This window comes from Amphiura filiformis, chromosome 11 (genome assembly GCF_039555335.1).
Source record: "Amphiura filiformis chromosome 11, Afil_fr2py, whole genome shotgun sequence".
Lineage (NCBI taxonomy): Eukaryota > Metazoa > Echinodermata > Ophiuroidea > Amphilepidida > Amphiuridae > Amphiura > Amphiura filiformis.
In genome coordinates, this window is record NC_092638.1 from 15,472,250 (window position 1) to 15,480,640 (window position 8,391).

Consider the following 8,391-nt stretch of genomic DNA (forward strand, 5'->3'; position numbering starts at 1 on the left):
AATCCATCTAGAAACACTGGAGGGGCTTGTAAAATTCTGTACATGTAAATATGTAAAAGAAGAGTTTGATACCTAGATATTAATTCTGTTCTCTCTGTGTCAGGTAATATAATGGTCGAGGTTTACTGCCCTCTGACCTTTTTCCTAGAACTCACTCACAGATCCCTTTGAATATAATAACAATAGTGTGTGCATGGTAAAAAGCAGTCATGCATTATAGACACTTTGAGAATTCTTTCGCATGCAAAAATAAGTAAAATGGTGTTACATGTAAAAACAAATGAAATTAAAATAAATTAAATACAACTCCAATGACCAGAACTTTAAATCATCTTTGCAATTCATATTTCCAAAGTCAAGTCAATTCTTAACGCGGCTGTGTACTCTAGCCACTGTTTCTTTCTCAAAATTGAGTTTTTATGATATGTTTGTACTTTGTTATGTTTTTATAAATACAAGGAATGAAAATCCAGATTTGTAAACTCCAACTGCAATATTTTAAGGATTTTATTTCACTATTCCACTCGTGTTTGAAATTGAAAAGGAAAGAAAATCTTTGTTGTACCAGCAAGGTACACGCGCACAAGAACAATTCATCGCTATGATCGCGCAATTTGTTAACGCACAAATACGCGACGCATACGCGACGCTTATCTGCATGCGCGGCGCATCTTATGGAAACACCACAGAAGCACTGATTTCACAAAAACCTAGTGGTCAAATGGCTCCGTTTTAGCGGATAAAATGTGGGTTTTTTTAAGTTCTTTCCACCGATTTAAATATCAAGTTATGAATGGATTTCGCTCAAACTTCTCAAGGGGCTGTGGATTTACCCGATGTTCACGTAATATAAGTTACAAAAACGAAAACTGTCGCATTCTCCTGTGAGATTCGATGAAAGTGCAAAATGTGACCACTTTAAACTTCAACGGCCATTATTTCAATGTTCATTTTCTCGGTAAAAGGACGATTTAGGTACACGATAACTCAATAAATACAGCATCTATAGGTAAGCAAATATGATCATCGTAAAAAGCATGATCGACTCAAGAAATGGTTTTCTCATTTTTTATATTTTGGTCTATTTCCGATTTTGGGCATCATTTTGTGCAAATAGGCGCTTTTTGAATTTTAAAAAGTTCATTTTGATGCCTTATATGGTCAATATCTCAAAAAATAAGGCCAATATCAAAAAATAAAAAACTGTTTTTGGAATGGAGCCTCAAGATTGAGCTAAAAACAAAATAAAATATTTTGGAAAGAGTGTTTTTTGTTATGATGTACCTAACAAATATTGCCAAAAACTCACTGTTTTGTGATTTTCTTCAAAATTGTTGTTTTTACCCCAAATCTGTATTTATATTAAGATTTATTGATGTCTTGCCTTCATAAAATGTATACTTTTATATGTTTTATGTGAATAATTACAAAGTTATTGCACTTTTACTACATGCATGTCTGAGAGTACACAGCCACCTTAAGTACAAAACATCAGTTTATAACATGGCCAATTCTAGACGAATCCTTATCAATGTAAGGAGATCGCACAAACTACATTTTGTCTATGGGAAGTTATAGGATCAATTCTCGCTATTCGCAATAAGGGCGCCGCCAGCGGTTTGCGATGTATCATGGGAAAAATTGTGATGTATCATGGGAAAAGTCGACATCAAGTCCAGCATAATCTGAATATTACCATGCTATTACATAGGAACACGTGACAATATTTTTTAGTTTGTCAATATAACGGTATTACACGCAAATCGATAGAGAAAAAATTAATTGTGCACATTTCAAATCACATTTGAGTATCGATTCGCGTGTAACACCTTTATTTTGACAAACTAAAAAATATTGTCACGTGTTCCTATGTAATAGCATGGTAATATTCAGATTATGGACTTGATGTCGACCTTTTCCCATGATACATCACGATTACATCGCAAACCGCTGGCGGCGCTCTTTATTGCTAATAGCGAGAATTGATTCAATCACCACCAGTTCAATACACCTGAGTAATGTTCTGTACTTTGTATGAATAGGATATATGCACTGCTTTTGGACAGCAATGGGCATTTGTCACATTTTGCGATGAATCGTTTTTGCCTCAGCTACCCCCTGGTATTTGTATCAATTGATCAGCTTGATGCTCTGTGAAGTAAACACTGAGCATGTGAGAGAATTGCTTTTCTGCAAAAACAGTCAAGTATAAATTCAGTTTTAGAAAAAAGTGTGCTACAAGGGTTTTGCTGTCCTTCATGGGGCACCTTTAAAGGTTCTTTGGTTCTTCAAATAACTATCAAATGATTCTATTGATTCTATAAGGAACCTTTCTGGGTTCTTAAATGAATATATAAAAAACCCTCTTACAATATTATAGACCCATTCAGTTATCCCAGCACAAGTGTAAAAAAATTAAAATTGTTTATAAATTGCTTAAAAGTGAAGGATGAGTCATTCAAATTGTCATTTGCTATTTTTGAAATGACATATTTGAAGAAAACAGCACTACTGACGAAGTTGAAGCCCCATTCAAATACACATAGCTAATTTATATACTGTCAGTATCTAAATTACAGATTCGTGTAAAATGTCTTATTTTGTCTTAAATACACAGCTTTCGGCTGAACCACTCGCAGGCTATATTAGCACATCTATTACAATGACAAAGGTACCAAAATCTGAATTTTGATGATTTTTACGATCGGCCGGATGAGCAAATCACTGAATGGGCCTTTAACTTCTTTTGTTATCAGTCCACCTAATTATTGATATGAAAAAAGCCCAAATGTTTTTGTGACTGTGTCCATGTTGACTTTTATGTTACATGTCAGAAAAGTACAGTAACATACCAGGGCAATTTTAAATTATACAAGCAGAAAAAACCTTTGAATAGTCCAATTTGGTTCTTTGTGACAACCCTAAAATCGGGTGATTCAGCGTTTACTCCCCATTCCAGAAAAATACAGCACTAATTTTTGGGGATCAAAAAAATATATTATCAAGTTCTGCTAGATGAAACATAGCTCAATCCTAATCATTCATTTAGTCCTAACTGGAGATAAAAGAAAAAGTTCACTATTTTACTAATTTCTTGAAAAAAAGAGCCAAAACATGCAATTTTGCTCAAATTTTCACTGTTTTTGTGTTACTTGAATTAAATGGTTGGTTATAAGAATGAAACATGTCTTTTCCAAAAATTATCATGCATGAACTGAAATTAGTCTTAGTTCAAGTCTTTGAGCTTGATTGTCACAGCATACAAAAAAAGGGCGAAAAACACCCTTTTTTCCAAAATTTTGCCAAATATTAAAATGTGACTTTTAATGCTAGTTAGGACTAACTAAAGGATTAGGATTTAGCTATGTTTCATTTGGCAAAACAGGATAATATTTTTTTAATCCAAAAAATTTGTTCTATATTTTATGGAATGAGGAGTAATTCATATACCTTTTATTGTCACAAATCAAAGGAATTGGTTAACGGATCAATGAAGTGGAGAAGGTTATTTTTGTTGCAGGGTCAATCACATGACTAAATTGACAATAGACTTTTTTTTAAAGGATCTCTAAAAGGACAATTACATGTAAAAGGGAAAAAGGACAGTTGATTCCATATTAGCTTGTAGAGTGAATCTCATTTTGTCCAGCTTTGATATTTTATTTAGATTTTGTGGTTCATGGTTCCGGGTTATAGACTGTTTAATAGTAAGACTGGTAATTTTCATGTGGCTTAATATTTTATGTTACTTTATATTTTTATGTAACTAAATGTGATCGGTAGAAAATTTATCCATAATCGGACAGTGTTTTAGCTAGATGCATGTATGCCTGTCATTTAGGATGGGCAGTGTGCCCTATCAGGCAAAATCAGAGCCTTTTGTCTTTTACAGATCTAAGCCCCCCCCCAAAAAAAAATTGTTTGCTTGTCCTCCACAAAAGTTTTTCTTTTGTTTCACTGTACAAATGAATACCGACCCTAATTTTAGAAATTCCAAAAAAGTTGTTGTTTTTTTTTCAACATTTTTGACATCCTGAAAAGTTTTTTTTTTACAGTTTCTACACACTTCTGAACTGTTTTAAAAACATGAAGGAAGTGGTATACAGTAGAGAAATATCCCAATTCACAACTATTTGTGCTATTTATTAAGCTAATTAAAGGCATACAGTCAAGTTTGGGCTATGACCTTTAAAAAAAACAAAAATTCCGACCGACCGACCCAATTCTGAAAAAGTTGTGGAAGACAAGCAAACAATCTTTTTTTTTACCTAATTTGCAATCTTCAATCTTCTTCAATGGTGAATCCTTTTGCAGCTTTAAAAGCTATACTAGGGACAATTTTTTTATAGCTGTTAAAAAAATTTACCTGAACTTGATAATAGATGAGACACCTAAAAAAGGCTATGAAGACCATTCACATTCGTAAGTTTGTACGGTCATCTCAAAACAAGATTCCACTTGCGTAGTGTGTTTTGCATTGCTTCTTCTTTCATGTGCATCCTTTAATTACCACGTTTTTTCCGCTATCTCAATTCAGTTCCAATTGTTGGCCTTTGTGAATCGGATCATATCACATGAACTCTCACCATCATTTATAAATCATTAGGGGTACTACACCTGCCCAATTTTGTGCCTATTTTTGCATTTTCTCAAAATTATAGCGCATTGGGGACAAGTAAGATATGTATATTATAGGGGCAAGGACTACAACTACTGCAATGGAAATTTTATTTCAGCACAGACAACAGTTGTGGAGTTACAGTCAAAAATGAGGGAAAACCAATTTTTGATCAATAAATCAATAACTACTTGCTTTGAGTTGCTGAATTTTCATTACAGTAGTTGTAGTCCTTGCCCCTATAATATACATATCTTACTTGTCACCAATGTGCTATAATTTTTAAGAAAATGCAAAAATAGGAACAAAATTGGCCAGGGGTGTAGTACCCCCTTAAGTGTAAAGTATTGTATTCAACCCGCATGTAATGTTTTTGTACATGTATGTACACCCTATGCAAAAACCAACCAAAACAGTAACTTTACCCTTGAGATGGCATCCATGTTATATCCATGTAGGTTAGGATGCAAGTATTTGAGAATAATGATTGAATAATTCATATCAATATCTGACTCTCCAGAATCCATTTTGGAGGACAATGTTTTAATGTCATAGCATTGCATAGAATATGTATATAGTTCCCTAGGCCCAATGTAAAGTCATCCTTCATTGGGCTTTTTCAGGCATGAGAATTTTCAGGTTTAAACCCAATTTTCAGGTGTGTGTTTTTTGTCCAAATTTCAGCACTTTGTTTTAATTTCAACCTGTTTTTAGCCTTTGTAGACTAATTTCACACACTTTATCAGGTTTTTTCATGGATTATCACTCTCATGCCTGGCTATTCCATTTGAGTTCAACCCCCCCCCCTGTGGAAGATTGCAGTGCAATCAATTCCAGTTGCATGTTAATTCCAGCTGGAAATATTTGCTAGTTTATGGAAAATTTCAGTTGAAACATGATGAAATTATGCCTTTCCAGTTGAAATGTTTCACAATTTGGTCTAAAATTAGACAATTTTGATTGGAATTCCAAAATCTTCAACACCTTTTCCACCATTAATGTATGATTAAAATTCCACAAGGGGAATGTGGTTTCATGCACTTTACATGCATTTGGACCATTACAAAACTTTTGGTTGCAGTTCAGCAGGACTGTTTTGCAATTTTGCCCCCCCCCCCCGGAAATTGTGTTAGTGTCCGTAAATGTGATCTAAGTTGTTGGCGAAAGGTGATATCAACCAGATGTTTTTAGAATTTTGCAATGTGAAACGTGTCTAACTATTTGGGTATGGTACTAATTCTACTCAAGTTTGTTCAGCATATAATTGGCAAAAAGAATGAGACTCCTACATGTATAACATTTTAACATATTATTCTACAGTTGAGCGCAGCACTTACGCGAGTTTTGTGTTCACAGTTGTTTAATGCGTGTTTGGCATTCCCTTATGTGAATTTATGCGAGCGTAAGTTGTGATTTTATTGCCACAAGTAGCCAGGACAAGTAGTAACAAACAAAAAAAAACATTTTCACCAGTTACGAGCCAAACAAACTTTATAATGGTATTTCAAGTTCTGTTTTCTGGTAGATAGGTACATGTAGCTATAAGTTTTATGTATGTATGATGAGGATCATAATTGACATATTTCATGAGGTCAAAGGTCACATAAAAGTTTTTAAATGAATCGCAAGAATGACTTTTGTTTTTAAAGATTTTGTTATGTTTCGACTTTAATTAAAGACACTTGTGAGGAGTGACCTTTGACCCTATTTTTAACATATCGCATTGTATCATGTCACACTATATTTATGTCATTGGGATGTTACATTTGATACCCGCACCCCCTGTGGAAGATTTTGTAAATTCTGTGAAATGCAAAATTTAATATAGGGCTACTGGGATAAAGAATTGCCCAAATTCCAAACCTGAAATTCCACTGTGTTTGGATTTTAAAAGTGCTGTTTATATATAGAATGCTCAAACTACTGAATTTGGTCCAAATGTTCCACAGGGTGTTTGGATATATTATGGAAGAGTCCATTCAGAATCATCCATGTTAATTGTTATAAATAATTGATTAAGAAAAAACAGTACCGGTACCAATAACATGTTTTAATATAATTTGATATGATTTTATTTAAACTTGAAGAATAAATCTTATATCAAATGGCTTTATATAAAAAAAAGTATACATTTGGTACCTGTTGTTTGTTTTTGTTTACTATCATAATTAATCTTTCTATACTTTGATCAGCTCGTAATCGGCGGGAATTATTAGGCTTTTACCACTACGCCGAAAAGAGTTAAGAGTGATATCACTCTCAGAAATAAAGGTTCTTAAGTTGTCCTCTCAGGGGAACCCTAAGAGGTTCTCTAAAGAACCAAAAATGGTTCCAAAACTGTCGAAAATGGCCTCAAAAATGTGAAACAGAACCGTTTTTGGTTCTTTAGAGAACCTTTAAGGGTTCTCCAAAATTAAAGAACCTTTTTGAGAGGTTCAAGAGGGAGGGTTCTCCTGAGAGGACAAAAAAGGTTCTATTTAGAACCTTTATTTCTTAGAGTGATATAGTTGATCTGCCTGGTATATATTTAGCATCTTAATGAAAGTAGACCAAGTATAGGAAGTTCCATTAATAATTTGTAATACTTCCGACGAGATCTCACTTGTTAATTCTCCAAAAATGATATACATGTATTGATTTTAATCCGTTATGTTATTAGGCCTGCCGATTACGCGCTGATCAAACTAAACACAGCCAAATTAAAAAGTCGCCACTAGTTTCATCCCCATTTAATCAGAGTCAGTGAGTGCCAAGAATTATGTCGCCTGAATATGCCTAGGCCGGCAGGTTAATCAACTTCTACACATATGCATGCATCTGAGAGGTCTAATTTCATTGTCATTAGGTTTACCCATGAATGTCAAATTGCAAATCAAATACCCCGCTCTTTTAATTCCTGTATGGGTTGCTTTGGGCCACATATTAAGGGGTGGGGTATGAACCTTTGGACAGTATTTATTGTGGGACATTAGGCTCTAATTTAGAGCACATCAGACATATCGAATTGCATTCTGATATCCTTCAGAATGTCCTTCTGATAATAGTGATATCAAATAATTTTGATTTTTTTTTAATTCGCAAAATGTAATACACATTTTATGGCAAATGATTAAAAATTGATATTTTTTATATTTAACAGTACTCGAAGTAAACTTTATAAATCTGATAATATGTACTTAAAGTGTATGTAGGTGGGATGAAAAGCCGACGATCAATTGAAAATTTTGACCAGATATGGATTTTTTTCCAAAAACACCAAAAAAAATTGGGTCTTTTTGGGAAAAAATCCATATCTTCAATATGAAAGGTCAAAATGTTCAATTGATCGTCGGCTTTTCCTCCCAGTTACATACACTTTAAGAATATATCAATAAAATTTACTTGGAGGACTGTTATATAAAAAAATGTGAAAAATATCAAATTTTAATAATTTGTCATAAAATTTGTATTATATCGTGAATTTCAAAAAATGAAAATTATTTGATGTCAGAAAGACATTCTTCGTATTCAGAATGCAATTCGATATGTCTGATGTGCTCTCATGTCCCACAAAAAAATACTGTCGAAACGCTCAAAACGCTCTTTCCAGATCCCTTAAGCTGATACCATACATTGGCTTTTGCATGGTCAATTCGTACACAAATTTCCAAACAACGGTTCCAATGCTCACGATGATTAAACTTTTAATTTCAAATTTTGTATCACCCTTCAAGTGTATAGAAAATAATTATATAAATTATTTTGCCATAAACTCATCAGACTCTGGTTAAATG